Genomic DNA, 14,527 nt, shown 5'->3' with positions numbered 1-14,527 from the left:
TGGCTGCACCAGAACATTTATTTCATAGAATGCATCATTTATTTTCAATTATCAGCGTACCTCCCCCCCTACTCTGCTCCCTCCCTCCCTCCCCGCGCACTTGGCGGATCGCTGGGACAAAGTTTGCAGAGTTGCAAAACGGCGGCGGAGGAGCCGGCGGCCCCGCGCGAGGCGAGGCGGAGCGGGGCACACGTGCTGGGGTGGCGCGGGGGGAAGGACAGGAGGACAGAAGGGACGGGGCTGCGGGTCAGACAGAGCGGGGAGAGGCACCCTGCCTGCCGGCTTACCTCGGCCCGACGTGCTGAAGAGGTGCAGCAGCAGCGGAGCAGAGGCGATGATGGAGAGGCTGTAGAGAAGAGGCACAGGCAGGGGCCAGAGCAGTGCTGTAGGCATCTTATCCCTCTATAAGCTCTTCCAGCCTCACAGCCCCAATCTTCTCTCCCTTGTCCTTACCTCTTTGGGGACAGAGCCACAACAACCTTGGGTGCTCGGGAGACGTCCAGACCTGGTGCGAGACGTGGTTTCTGAGCTGGTGATCAAAAAAACCATCCCACCCTGAGTCCCCACGTGGCCTGCGGGCCTCCAAGCACCGGAGCTGCCAGAGCGCTGTCGCGACACCCCCTGCTGCCCGCAGCACCCTTGTCCCACTGGGTGCAGGCAGGGGTCGAGGTGCGGCACTCGCTGGCTCTGTCCTACGCTCGCGCTCCGCAAGGCTTCTTATTCCCAGGTCGATCTCAGTCAGAGCCATTTAAAGATCTCTGACATATCATGAAGGATTCTCTAATGGGGTTCAGCAGACTAAGATTTATATCAAAAAGCCCCAATTTATTGAATTAATGCTGCAGAGCGAAACTGTGGCTGCTTAACAACTGGAGTATCAGTATTTTACAGCAACATAACTAATAAGGCCATTAATACAAACTGGGCTCCCTCCTGACATTTATATCACTGTAAATCTCTCTCAGCACTAGAATTATTTATGCCATCCCAGGCACTCGAGGAGCGCTGTCGTCCTTTATCAGGCTGAAAGATTTAAGCCACGAGATGATGATGCTAACTGTAATAAAAAAGGAGCGTGAGAGGAGCGGGGACAGCGTTGGCACAGCAGGAATGGGGCTGGGACCCTGACCCAAGGACACTGGGTGCAGATGCGAGCCTAGCCTTTGCTTTTGGGGAGCAGCTCCCTATTTCCAGCAGCGATGGGGCAGAGGCACCTGCAGTCCCAGGCCTTGAGATCAAACCCATGGGACGTATCTGGCTGCAGTTTCCCATGTGCACCAGGTTTGCCCTGAGCAAAGAAAACTTTGAAAGAGAAAGAAATGAAGCTGCACAGGGCGAGGAAGGCTTAAAAACCAAAAAAGCAGCCCCAGCCCTGGCCAAGCAGCAAGGGAAACCATAAATAGGAAGGAGGACGGGGTGGGGGCGGTGGGAGAGGAGAGGAGCCTGACAGACCTCGGTGAGTACTAATTATTTCTGGCATTATCTGCACAGACAGATAAGGTTTTCATTAATAAATGTGAAGAGGAACTCGGGGGGGGGGGGGGGGGGGGGGGAGGTGGGGAGGAGTGGAGGGGGGACAACACAGAGAGAAGCAGCAACAGCTGAGTGCCAGACGAGATCTGCAAATTAGCCACAACCACCAGCAAAATGCAATCAGGTACAGGGAGCAATTAGGGGCCCAGCCAGCAGCGGTGGCAGCACAGGGGGACGTGGGGGACAGCAATTAGCTGCCAAGCCTGTCCCCACTCACCTTTGCTTTGCAGGCTACCTCGTAATTCCCGACACGTTGGAAATGGAATCGTTAGTAATCTTTCATACGCAGGGCCTTATTAAACCCGCTATCTGTGCTTATTTAATTGGAAGGAGATAAAGCCAGGCCAGCCCGGGAAGCAGGGCTGGGGTGATGCATCATCTCGCTGCAGCCTTGCTTTTAAACCCAAATGTGCAGGCACACGTGCGTGCACGGGGTGACAGGGGCTGCAAGGATGCCAAAGCCATGAATTCGGACTTTTATCTCTGGGCAGGCTGTGACAGTGCTGAGAGGCAGGAGGAAAAGGAAAGCCCAGCTCCCCCGTGCTCCCTCGGTTTGCAGGCAGAGCATACCTGGGCTGAGGAGCAGGATGGGGCCAGAGCACCATGGGGCTGGCTTCGTGCAGCGGGGTTTGCAGCCAGGTGAAGGAGCTGCAGCAATTAGCAGAAGCACGCTGGTCCTCTCTTGACCTCGGTTCTCATGGCAACGGGGCGTTTCGGCACATTTCTCCATGCACAACCTCACCGCAAAGGTCAGCACGGGACAGGAAGATGTTTGGTCCAGCTGAAACAGAGTATCGGGTAATTCATTAAAACCCGGACAAACCAGAACACCTCCCCCCAAAGCCCACCTCTGAGCCATCCCCAAACCAACCTCCCCGGGGTGTGTGCGCCAGGGCCACGGCTCAGCAGCCACCCCCAGCTCACGAGTGACGTTTCCATCAGCCCCGCTGCTCTCCCCTGGGAGCTGCTCCCTTTGATTGAGAGGAGACATCGTCCTCCCTGCTGGGCAGACCTGCGGCTCTCCTGCCACAGTCCCTTCTTTCCAAGAAGGCAGGGCTCCAGGGCCTCTAGAAAACTTTATTCACAGAGTGGGGAAATGGAGAGAGAATTGCTTTTCTCTGTTTTATTAGAAGCAAGTCTTCATACGGCTCTCCTTAAACCGTGGCATTACAAAGGAAGTGAGAGCCATGCGTAGGTGAAAGGACAATTTTTCTGGAGGCAGGGCAAGGTGCCGTCACTGTAAGCACTTAATTAGGAGTCGAAGTGCTAGACCAAGGAGTTTTGCCTGCAGAGATTTACCAGACACAACCACAAGCTGCTTACTTCTTCAAACAGCTGAGCAGGAATTGTTTCTTTCTGCTTGAAACTAGGAGCCTGTGTCCAGGTCCAGCTGCTGAACGGCAGCAGAGCCGCTGCATCTCTTTGTGCCACTCCAAGCAGAGATGATACAGGCTCAAGGATGGGGGCATTTTCTGCCCAGGGAAGAGAAGATGCTCTTAACCAGCAGATTTAGATCCCCTCACAACAGACAGCACTTCCTTCCCTCCGAAACAGGGCTCCAAAGACCGCTGAGCAGCACGTGGGTGAGCAGACCCCATGAGGCAGCGCAGTAGAAAGTCAAGGAGAACAGAACAAACACAAACCCCGCTTCAGCAGGCAGAACTTGCACTACAGCCTACCCAAATCAGGCTTTGGCCACAGCAATGGTGCTGGTGGATACGGGGCTCATCCCCAGCCAGGGACCAGCGGTCCTCTCCTAACCAGCCAGGCCCGCAGGGGTCTTCCAGATGTCCACCAGCTCTTGGGAGCCAGAAGAATAGCGAGGATTTCAGCCAAAGACCTCCATTTAATGGGCAAGAAGGCTGAGACCAAGTTTCACCTCTTTGAAATTTAAGATGAAAACTCCCTGTGTTAACAGCAGCTTTTCTGGGGAAAGTTAGCAAAGTCTATCTGCAGGCAGAAATCTCCTAAAAGGAGCAATTACGACCAGGACCAGAAGAGAGGCTTTGATCAGTTAAAGAGACATTTTTCCTGAGACAACAGTTCAGGACGGAAAAGCATGAGTTGCCTCACAAAAGGCACCCCGACCAGCACAGTTCCCCTCCCCGGTGCTCTGCAATACAAAACCCAGTGCCACGGAAGAGGCAGAGGCACCGAGGAGGCGAAGCACACGCTGTGCTGGGACGAGCGCTGCGCACAGGACCCACCAGGAAGGAAGACAGCACCCACAGCACCTACCTGGCCAGAGGTGGGCACACGGACCTGCCATTCGACCCACTGCTAGATGGGAGGGTTGAAAATACTCTTTGCTTCCTCCAATAAACAGACAGCACGACATGGGGGTTTGGTTGGGAATCTCCCCTCGCTGGCATGGGGACAGCAGCAGGTGTCATGGGGTGAGCTGGCCGCAAAGGAGACATCAGTAGTTCAGGATCCGAGGAAACAGCCCAAGATCCTGCCAGGAGAAGGACACATTGATTGCTTTAATACACCTGCAAACATTAAGCTTGCAAGCCAAGCCTGCATTCAAGAAATCTCTAACATTTAAGGAGCTAAAAACCCAGCGTATGACTGATGGAAAATTGAGAGCTTCTCTACATCAAGCTGTCTGAGCTGGGATGTGCTCCCCAGCGCCCCCAAAGCATTGGCAATGCAGCTAAACCGGTGTCCTAGGTGGGAAGGGCTGCAAAGATTTATCTCATGCCTCTCCTCTGCCCCAAAGCCCATTCCTCCTTTGTCCTGACCACGCTGGCAGCAGTCAGAGTCAGCTCTGCAATCCCCATTTAATGCTGCGGGGAGTTACTGGTGTCTCCTTTTGTGAGTCTTTTCCCCTCTCGGTCACTGAAGCAGAGGGAAGGTTTCTTCGTTTCCTTCCAGGTGACAAAGCACTGCTTCTGCAGCACTTCTTCCTGAGAGCAAACCCTGTGCCCCAAGCCCAGGGAGACCTAATGAGAAAGCAGACAGCCAGAACAGCCTTGCTTCTCTGTTTCCCCTCCCTGCCTGCTCCCTGAAAGCGTCAGCACCCAAGGTACCACCTGCAGCAGTCAGACAGTACTGTCCCCAGCATGAAGCAGAAGGGACAGCTCTGGCCTCCCATCCAAGCCTCGTCACTCCAGCCCAGAAGCGGCCCTTGAGTCAAGTCAAGTTCGGCCCCAAGTTAAGACTAAAAACCCCTCCAATTTCACCTCATTGGGAAAAAAGGGTTGGGAGGCCAAGTTCCACACCAGCTCCTCTGACCTCAGACGAGGGCAAGCGAACTCCAGGCTAATTAATAAAGAATTGCAGCGCTCGAAGGCTTTAGCACCGTCATCTGTTGCTGCAGTTCAAGTCCATTAAGCACGGCCTCGCTCCGCTAACGCCACCAGCCACCCATCACTTCCCTGCAGCCGGCACGAACCGAGCCCGAGCGCTGGGCACTGACGGGAGCTGAGCACCCAGCTGCACAGGAGGGGACCCGAGGGTGCTGAGCTGCTCCACCAGGCAGAGCTACAGTGCCCCTGGGTTCGTGCTCCGAATGGAGCAGGTGTGGGGGGGATCCCATCCCCTCTCCTTTTAGGATCTTTCTCCTACCTATCACTCAGCTTTTCAGTGACATAAAACCTCCTTTCTCCAGGTACTGGTGGTAACAGTAGAGCCAAGCAGGGCACGTCGCTGATCAGCTGCAAAATCACCGAATTTTCTTCAGCTGTGCGTTTCTTTTTTTAAATATCAAAATCTGGAACTGAGCTGGAAGAAAGTAAGCAAAATCCACCATGGCTAATTATTTGATCTTAATTGTCAAAAAAATAGTCGGATTGATGAAAGGAGTCGGTAAGCAGAACGACAGCATGAGTGTCCTCAAAGGCAAGCACTGTAACAGGATCCAAAAGCAAGACTTTTCATAATCCTTGGGCTGTTAATTATCTAAACACTGGTCCCTTGGAGCTGCCTGAGTGAGGATTAATTAGTTTGTGAAATAATAGCTAAATTGATACTGGGAACGAGTTTGGGTTCCAAACTAATGGCTGAAGATTAGCCAGCCGGTTTCCCCATTTCTCTTTGTGATGTTCAGAAGGACGTTTGTCTCTGCTGCTTTTTCAGAAAGGGGCCATTAATCAAACCAGCAGACGGCCCTTCCCAGACCTGTGATGTTGCGAAAAGACAAAAGGAAGGAGGAGGAGGAAACAGATCACCTACAAGTGTTAGGAAAAAGAAATCCTGAAACCCAGTGATTAGCAGCTACAGAGACCGTCTCCCCAAGGGGGCTGGATCCGTTCAACCAGAGCAATTCTCCTGGATGAAGAATATCTTCCGTGAAAGGCAGGTACCTACAGGAAAGGGATTTGACTGTCTCTAAAACAAATTACTTGCACTAATCCCAGCCACCAGGATTTGTGTCTCCTGATTCAGCCAAGTTTGATGTCTACATTGTCACCACCTGCCAAAGCTTTCCCCATGAGCAGGCCACACAGGCATAAGGATTTGTAGGATCAACCCCTCTCACCTGGCTGCACACCTCACAGGACGTGGAGGAACGTCTCACATCAGTGTCTTTGACACTGCCACACGTGGCTGAAGCCACCTGGCAGGCTCAGGAGGTGCCAGAAGCAAAGTGCACAGAGGTACCCACGCATCCTACTTCCTCGCCTCCTCCAAACAGCCCCACGACGCTCCCCCCACCTCCCCAGGGGATGGCATTTGCAGTCACAGGACGGTGAGCTCAGGGCACGCAGCCTGCTGAGCACAGCACCACCTACCTGGAGCAGGTATCTGCACAGCACCAGGGACCCCGCTGCCTTCCCGAACTGCTCAGCCTCCTGCCAAAGAGGAGGCACGGAGCCTTTTCTCCTGGCCCCTTCCCCTCTCCCAAGCTCCCTGCCACCACACACACATTTATGGAGCACTCTGGGAAATCAACTTTGCGTTGCAGCAAAGTGAAAGAGCAGCCAGCTGAAGGCTGCAGCATTAATCACACCAACCTCTCACTCACGGAGCCTGTTGTCTTGAAAGTGTGTCTGCTCCATAAAATATGCACAGCTGACACGCATGAAGCCCTTCGCAGCATTTATTGATGTACATTACCTTGGCTTTTACAGCATAATAAATAACGGGAGAGGCAGACACCCGTCCCCTAATCAGTCTGCACTGCACTGCCCACCCTCCGCGGCGTCTCAAGCCGAGGTCTGCAGAGAACATCTCCCCTGGCATAGCATTGCTCAGAAACCCCGCCAGCAACACACGTCCAAGCCCCGGAAAGGTCGTGCTCCCAGTCAGGGAGGCCAAGATCATGTTTCCTTTCCTGTGCAGGGGCCTTTAATAAGCAAGCACCACCAGCTAGCGAGAAAAGCATCCTTCCAAGCTGTTTGTTACCTTTGGCATCAGCTATGGGCAGAGGAGGGGCAGTGCTGGTTCTGCGCAGGGGGTTCTCAGCCCTTGGGCAGCGAGGAGGGGAATCACGTTTGTCTGTAGGAAAGTCCCTCCAGCACCTGCCAGAGCCACACTGCAAAATGCAGACGCTCTCCATGAATGTCCAGCAGCCCTACTGCGGGCCCCGGTGCCGCTCTGCCCCTGAAGCAGACTGCTGGCAGGCAGATCTGCTCTCAGTTTACACCACTTCTCAGCAGGATCAGACCTCAGTGGCTCGATACGCTACAGAGGAGGCTTAAGCAGAGCTCGGAGGAGAGATCCTATCGGATAACAGTAAGCGGACAACAGTCTCGTATCACTGGGAAGCCACTCCATCTCCGGGAGGCTTGGTTTATCATCACAGGTCTCAGACAGCACAGAGTACCTACCGCAGTGTCAGACAGCGAGCAGCAAACATCTCATTAGTTACAGCAGGGCTCCTGCTGCTCCGCCAGCCTGGGTTGAAGCAGCTCGGAACGGGGAACAAAATTCCCCTCCTGGAAGCAGATCAAAGGCAGAGCAGTGCGAGGGGAGGAGGAACGCACCTTGCGGCTGCCAGTCCAGCAGCATCCTCCAGCTCCTGGAGCACGTAGGCTTCGGGCTGCGTAACCTTGTGGTCTCACTCCGCTGCAGCGCCTTCGCTAGATTAATCACTCACGCCATGGGCAAGAAAAGTCAAGTGGATACCGTCTCCTCGGCCATTACTCTGATTTTTCATCCTCCGCTTGCTGTGAACAAAACAAAAATGACAGCGAGAGTGGCAGCTCACCAGCCTCGCGCGGGCTGCAGCACACAGCCCAGCACCCAGCGTCCCCGCGCCGTCATCCAAAGCAGGGCACAGAGCACCCACTGCTCGCTTCGCCCTTCACTGTCCAGCAAGCCACTGATTTATCTCCAGGTGCAAGTTATTTATCTCCGCCCCCAGTTGGGGAAGAGAAGGTACTTCTATTGTCAAGTTTTGGGGGCCTCCACCAGAAACAGAAGTGAGAGGAGCACCAGAGCCCAAAGGAAGAGCTATTTTTTGGGGACAGTTACAGGGCTTTGAAGCTTTGATCTCACAGCACCCACGCTACCTCCTCCCTGCAAGGTATCGCAGCCCCCGAGAGGGAACTCGGCATGCTAAAGTGGTGGGAGCAGCTCCAGCTCTCATGCAAGAAGCTGGGGGCAGCTCCACTTGGATCACACTCTGTTTTCAACACGGGCTCTTCTCTTTGACCCTCTGAATTCCCCCTGGCCAACCTCTTGCTGTCTGCAGGCACCAATACCAGCCCGCCTGGGCTTTGCAGCCCAGCTAGCGCCGTGGGGAGAACACACGGTTCTCTCTTCCAGATTCCCTTTTAGCTGTTTGCTAGCCCCAGGGGGAGGAGGTAGTTTTTTCATCCCTTTTTACAAGGTGATTAAATGCTGCATTTGTAAAACACTTCATTCTGGGAAACAAATTATGTAAAATGCACTCAGTGGGACCTAATATGAACTGATACCATCAGCTAGCAACAGGGGCTCCACTTCCAGGATTTGCTTTCCAGGGGCACCGACGAGCGCCGTGGATAACCTGCTGTCCTGCTCCAGCCCAGGACAGGGTCCCACCAGGCACAGAGCTCTGATCTTGCCCTGTCACAGTCTCCTGATGACCTCGAAGCCTGCAGCTCCTGTGGAAAGAGCCAGCTGGCTGCAGGCACCTACCTTCCAGGTCACGTCCGTGCTGGGTGAGCCCTGGTCAGCTTGCATGCCGAGCAGCGCAGCGCAGGGACAGGCCAGCCTGGACGAGGCTTGGGCATCGCACAGGGCGGCTGTGGAAAGTCCGGATCTCCTGCTGCTGCTTATTTTAGCACTCACAAGGGGTTTTCAGAGCTCTCCTGTTGCTGCTAGCTCTGCTGTGGCACTCCAGGCACGGAGAGCTGGAAGAAGAGCAGCTGGATGGGGTTTCACTCATCTCCAAGCAGCTCCAGGGGATGCACTACCTGCCCCCAGCCCAGACCAGTGACTACCCAACAAGAGACAAAGCCAACTGGACCCAGCTTTCCACGTCTCAGATCGCTAACGACAGGAAACGACGCTGCTTCCCTGAGGACAGGCCACTTGTCAGGGCAGGTGGCTGCAGCAGAGGAGAAAGGAGCTCTTCTTCTGGACAGGCTTCCAGGGGACAGCACCGCGGGCAGGTAACATGCTGGATTAGAAGAGAAACCAGTCTTAAGAGCCTGCCTCGGGTGTATTGCTGATGAAAAAGGAGGAAGAGCGAAATCAAGATTTCCTGCCCCCAATTTGCTGACTCAGTAATGACTCAAGTGACTAAATTTAGCTATTGAAGTGCTCAGCAGCAGGGTGAGCGCCTGCTGGCCTTTCCTTAACCTTATTATGAGACCTTTCAAGTAAACCCTTCCCTGGCTCAGCAGGGATTCTGCTCATGCTCCAAGGGGATTATAAGCCACCTTTGAAAGCTGGAAAAGAAACGTGTGTACGTACATAGGTACACGCACGGCTTTCTGGTGGCGATGCAAGACCTGGGAGCGGAGAGACAGCACTTGAGTGCATCTCGCTTGTGGAGTCGTCATAGCAACAGGAAATTTTTAAAAGCAATTAGGTGTGGGTTCATCTGCATCGCTCAGAGGATCGCAGAGAGCCCTGCCTCTCCTCTCTGCAGCTGCTGCGCGCAGGCGGTGGGTCCTTGGGGCTCGGGGCTCCTCCGGTTCAGGCGGATGCGGTGGTTCTGGCCAAACACCTGCGGGCAGACCCACGAGGGCTTTGGGAGCCAGCCCCGTGCTGGTACGAGCTCAAGCTGGCCGATGGAGAGGGAGATGCCCCACAGGAAAACAGCCAAGATCCAGGTCTACATCTGTAGCCGGGGCATAACAAGGCAGAGCCGAAGACTTTCCGACCGGAGGAAAGTATAAGTTCCTGACAGCAGCGATACCATCTCCTGCAACACAGACTGACCTGGCTGCAAGCTAAGCTGCCCCCGTGTTTTAATAAGGCCCGTTCCTGCGAGGTCAATCGTTACCTAACCTCCCACGAAACCTTCATCGACCGTTCTCCAAAAAGACAGGAGAGCAGCTCACTGCCTGCGCTGCCCGGCAACTCCGGATTCAGCATGTGGGACCCACAGAGCTCCTCTCCTCCACAGCCCCAGGGCAGGAGCCGAGGGAACCTGCTGTTGTGGTTTAACCCATTTTTAGGGGGAAAATTAACTCTATTCCAGCTGAAACCACGCCACCTGCCTGCCCCGAGCCGCCCACGCCTCCCAAAGGCTGCTGACTCGACCCTCGGCTGCTGCAGGAGTGGGAACAGATTGGTGCACGTTCACCTTCACGTGGGCATGGCGTCAGCCCTTCTCCAGATAACACCACGCGCTCTACTTCTCCAATTGCAATCGCATTGCAAGGGCTTTTTTCTCTTTTCTAAAACTCAGTCCCTCCTCCTCACTGCTAGAAATCCCTCTGAAGTTTCTCTTCACATCTTTTCTCTTCCCTTTGCAATTTCCACATTTCCCAGGCTCTGTATTGGATGAACTGCTATTCCAGCTCCCCACCCCACTTCCATTTTCCTCTTATTTTTCTACATTGTCTGCTCCCGGTGGCCACTCTGGCCACCAGCAGCTTTTTGGCCATTTGATGAAACCACCCTCACTCCAGCGTGTGTGTGTGTTTGCTCGTGGCTGATCCAGCCCCTGCCTGAGCCCAGCCACCAGCACTCGTGCATCTTTGCACCGAAGAGCATCCAGGAGGCCCTGAGAGCTGCAGAAGCACAGGTTTTATGAGCTAGAAATGGAGTTTTAGCTTCTACCAGAGCAAAGCCAGAGAGCAAAGAGGTGCCGCAGGGAGCCCACGCGTGGGGCTCTCATCACGCCAGCAGCATGAGTCAGCCGTGCCACAGCCTCCCCCCTGCAGCAAGGAGCTGCAAGGATGAGCACCAGCGTGAGGAGAGGGGAGAGGAAACAGGAAGCTTGTGCAGAAATGGCTCACAGCATCCGCTCCACGCGGGCGGCTGGGTGGGAAGCCGGCTTCCCTCTCTGTTCTTTCTGCCTTACAACTTGCCTGCAGGGCTGGAGAAGGCGGAGTTGCTGCTGCTTTCTCCCAGGCTGGCTTGCTTTCAGGGTGAGAGGGGTGGGTAACGTACATCTGCAGAGGGGAGATAAGGTAATCAGGCACCTTGAATGCCTGGGATCTTATTAAAGAAGGGCTGGCTGGCAAGATCCTATCTCTGCACAGAAATATCTGCAACTTTATCCACAACTTAATGTGAACCAAAACTAATTGGATGACCAGCACGGCCAGTTTGGGCTCTCTTGCATGGCAAGGTGGGCAGGGAGCAGAGGGGAGGCCACCCCGGCACAGCCTGGGCCCTGGCAGAGGGGCAGAGCAGGCAGACAGGAGGCAGCAACACGGCAGGATGCTGCTGCAGCAGGAAGAAGCAAGGGTGTAAATGCAGGAAAGAGGGAGACCTTGTGAAGGACAAGGGAAGGGCCCGGATTCAGGCTTGTATGCCCAAGGGTACCACAAAGGGCGTGCAGCCCAAGGGAGCACTTGATAAAGCAGCTGGCTTTAACGCGTCTCTTGGGAGCGCCTCTCTCCTAGGGACCCCAAATCACAGCGTGTCCCCAGGGCTGCCCAGCGAGCCCACGTGCTGACGGAGAAACATGCAGCAGCAATCTGATTGCTAACAGAAGCAGCAGAGCCCATTCCTGCTGTTCATAACACCAGGAGTGCTGCGAGGAGCCAGAGCAGGGCTCAAAGCTACAGAGCTGGGTTTCAAACCCACTGGTCCCACATTCATTCAGGGACTCTTGGAAAGCCACCACGTCCCCACTTCTCCCCAGCTGCAGCCCCACCTCCTCCCAAGCAGGTATGAGCCCAGCAGCTACAGCTGGGGAACCCTGCCCAATTATTTTTCCACCCTAGGCTGACCCCTGGGGACAGCACAGTCGGTTTGCCAGGTTTGTCACTCACCTCCCACCTCTCAGCTGCAGCAGGGGGAACCAAGCACCACACACGGGCTGGCCACCAGCCTGCTCTGCAGGAGCAGATGAAGGGCTCCTTTGTTCCTCCACCTGGAGCACGCAGCCAGCCTGGTTCTTGTGCGTCTGCAGGAGCCAAGGACATCAGGAGCAGGGTCTCTTGGTGCAGCTGGGCTACAGTTGATAGGGGGACCTTTGAACGCTCTTTACAGTGTTTGCAGGTGACTGCGTGCAGCTTCCCTCCTTGCTCTCCAGCAGAGCTCTTCACCCCTGCTGGCAACCTGGGAAGTGAACACAAAGATTGATGCTCATGGGAAGTGTGAGCCTACCTGTGCTGACGGTTTTGGCTTTAAAAAACACTGAATGTCCTCCAGGGAGGAGGGACCTGGTGCCGTGCCCACTAAACCAGGCAGAGCAGCTGCATGGAGCCAGCTCGTGCCCCCACCAAAGCCGGGGACAACATGCGTGCAAACGAAGCTCAGATCTCCATCTCCTTTCGTTGTGCCCAGGAAATGTGTCCTAACTGCTCCTGCTACCAACACCTTGCCACAGTAACCCAATAAAGTGTGTCAAAGCAGAAGGTACAAGAAAGCTTCTGTCAGCTCCTCTCCACCCTCGAAACACCACAGTCAGCTGCGCACAATGCTGGAGGGATCACAGCCTGCCAAGAGGGGCACGAAACCATCCACGGGACAGAGAGAGATCTAGGAAAATGTTGTGCAGCAAAGCAGGCAGCAAAGTACACTGTCAGCTGGCATTTAGCAGGGGCTGATGTCTCTGCTCCCCACAGAGGATAACGGCCCGTACACTGCCAGGGCGACTCCCAGATACCAAAGATAAGGTGACCAACATATCTGGGGAAGAAGTCCCGCAGCCTGAGATAATAATTCGTGCTTTTCGAGATGGGATTAGCCAGGGCAAGAGCCTCACTTAAAGCAGCCCTGCTGTTCTGGACTCCACACTTCAGATTTAGTTGAGGCATTTCTGCATCCTACTGTGGTGGAGACAAGGAAGGCCCTTCGGGTGAAACAGAGACTGGAAAATCTTCCAAGAAGATGCAGAGAGGACGTTGCTGCCTATTACCTGCAACTGGAGATATGCTACCTGACTTATCCAGGGCAAATAAAGCTTGTCAAGAGCAATATACTCACTGGACTGCCGGATGGGTCAGTCTGTGTCGACAGTGGTAGTGTATGAGAGGTAATCAAAATGCTGCTGCAGACCCAACATGTAGCAGCTCTACCCGAGCTCTCCGAAGCCGATGGGAAAAGGAAGGAGGCAAAAAGCGCTGACAAGCCAGCTTCGTCTGTAGTAAGCAAGAACAAGGACTGACATACAGCTTAAACGATGTATTAGTTAACACAATGAAGGAACAAAAAAAGTTAAAGGGTGAAGGAAGAAAGCTGCTTCCCGTATAAACATCCAGAATGTGATGCTCCTGGACTTAATATCACCAGGTTTGTGACGGGGGGTGCACCCTGTGCACTCAGATCCTTAGCACTACACTGGTTTTGATTAAGGAGAGAGAGCAGCATTTAGATGAAGTCATGAGAAGGGGCATGCCAAAGGGCCAGGGCTACTTCCTGGTGGGCCAGGTCAGGCTGTCACCATAACACTGGGCAGGCCAGCAAGCCGCAGGTACTTCTCAGCTCTGAGCAGTTCTGGGATTCCCTGGACAGATCCCAAGGCAAGCACCAGTGACCCAGCTAATTACTTGTATGGAATTACTCCGCAAATGCTGGCTCATAGTAAACGATTGTGCTCCGTAAAACCCGTTCTGACCCAGCTGTGTCACACGGATGTCCTCAGGAGTAAAAGTGCTTAGCAAAAGCAGCGTGAACTTGGCACTAGAGGTGAAAGCAAGACCCTAGGTGGCAACGCTGACTTTAAGACGATGAGGAAACATCCCAAAAGGAGCCGCACAGGACCATCACCCCATTGAGAGTCTCTTCAGCAGCTCTGAAAAGGGTCTGTCAGGAGATTTGGTACTGTGTGGGTTGGTTTCCCTCTGGTCAATGGGAAAGGAACACACAGGAAATTCCTATTTCAGCAAATTCGGAGAAGGAGGATCTCACATCCCATGTCACTCCGGCTGCCTTCCTGTAGTGGTGTTCTCTCTTCTTGGGTTAGCAAATACCACAGAACCCAACCTCTGCGGGCAGATGGCTCTGTGCCTTCATAGCAGCACGCTAATAGGAAAGCAGGAGGGGACAGATGCTCCTGCCCTCCCACGTTAAGTGAGAGCAGCAGCGGCATTTGCTCACGTCGGCACCAAGAGCCACCAAAGGCAGCAGGAAGCAACGGTGCCAGCGCTGACGTTCAGCCAGCGATGCTCAGAGCCCTCTGAAGCACTCTTGGAGGGGATGCTATCCACTGACCTGCTGGACCAGACAGCCCCTGTCCCTCCGGGGCTGCTTGCAGAAAGCTGGAGGCCTCCCGAGCACCAGCTACACCTCGCGCCTGGCTGCTGCGGCTTCCTAACGTGGTCAGACTGTGGAAAGCGCCCAGGCAGGGCAGCCTGGGGCTCACCCCGGCGGGCAGCAGGAGCTGTCCTCTTAGATTTCAGCAGCCCCACAGCTCGCTCCGCTCCAGCAGCAGGCACGGGGAAAGGAGCTTCACGTTCATTCCCACACAGCGACAGCTCTAAACTCATTGAAA

General features: G+C 54.5%; 1 long non-coding RNA gene across 3 annotated transcripts in view; it reads right to left on the bottom strand.

Moving 5' to 3' along the window:
• Positions 1-421: 421 nt before the first annotated feature.
• Positions 422-14,527, bottom strand: part of LOC121079471 — a 28,969-nt gene continuing 14,863 nt past the window's right edge. The window contains exons 6-11 of one of the 3 annotated variants that reach the window (XR_005825040.1): positions 11,862-12,150; positions 7,464-7,646; positions 6,883-6,998; positions 2,857-3,988; positions 2,104-2,314; positions 422-505 (exon numbers count right to left, since the gene is read on the bottom strand). This is a non-coding gene — a long non-coding RNA (uncharacterized LOC121079471). Of the gene's footprint in view, positions 506-2,103; positions 2,315-2,856; positions 3,989-6,882; positions 7,647-11,861; positions 12,151-14,527 lie in introns of all 3 variants that reach the window. The other 2 variants (XR_005825039.1, XR_005825041.1) reach the window with 2 other exon arrangements.

This window comes from Cygnus olor, chromosome 17, assembly GCF_009769625.2.
Source record: "Cygnus olor isolate bCygOlo1 chromosome 17, bCygOlo1.pri.v2, whole genome shotgun sequence".
Lineage (NCBI taxonomy): Eukaryota > Metazoa > Chordata > Aves > Anseriformes > Anatidae > Cygnus > Cygnus olor.
The sequence above is the reverse complement of the archived record's forward strand: the minus strand, read 5'-3'. Positions and strand labels throughout refer to the sequence as shown.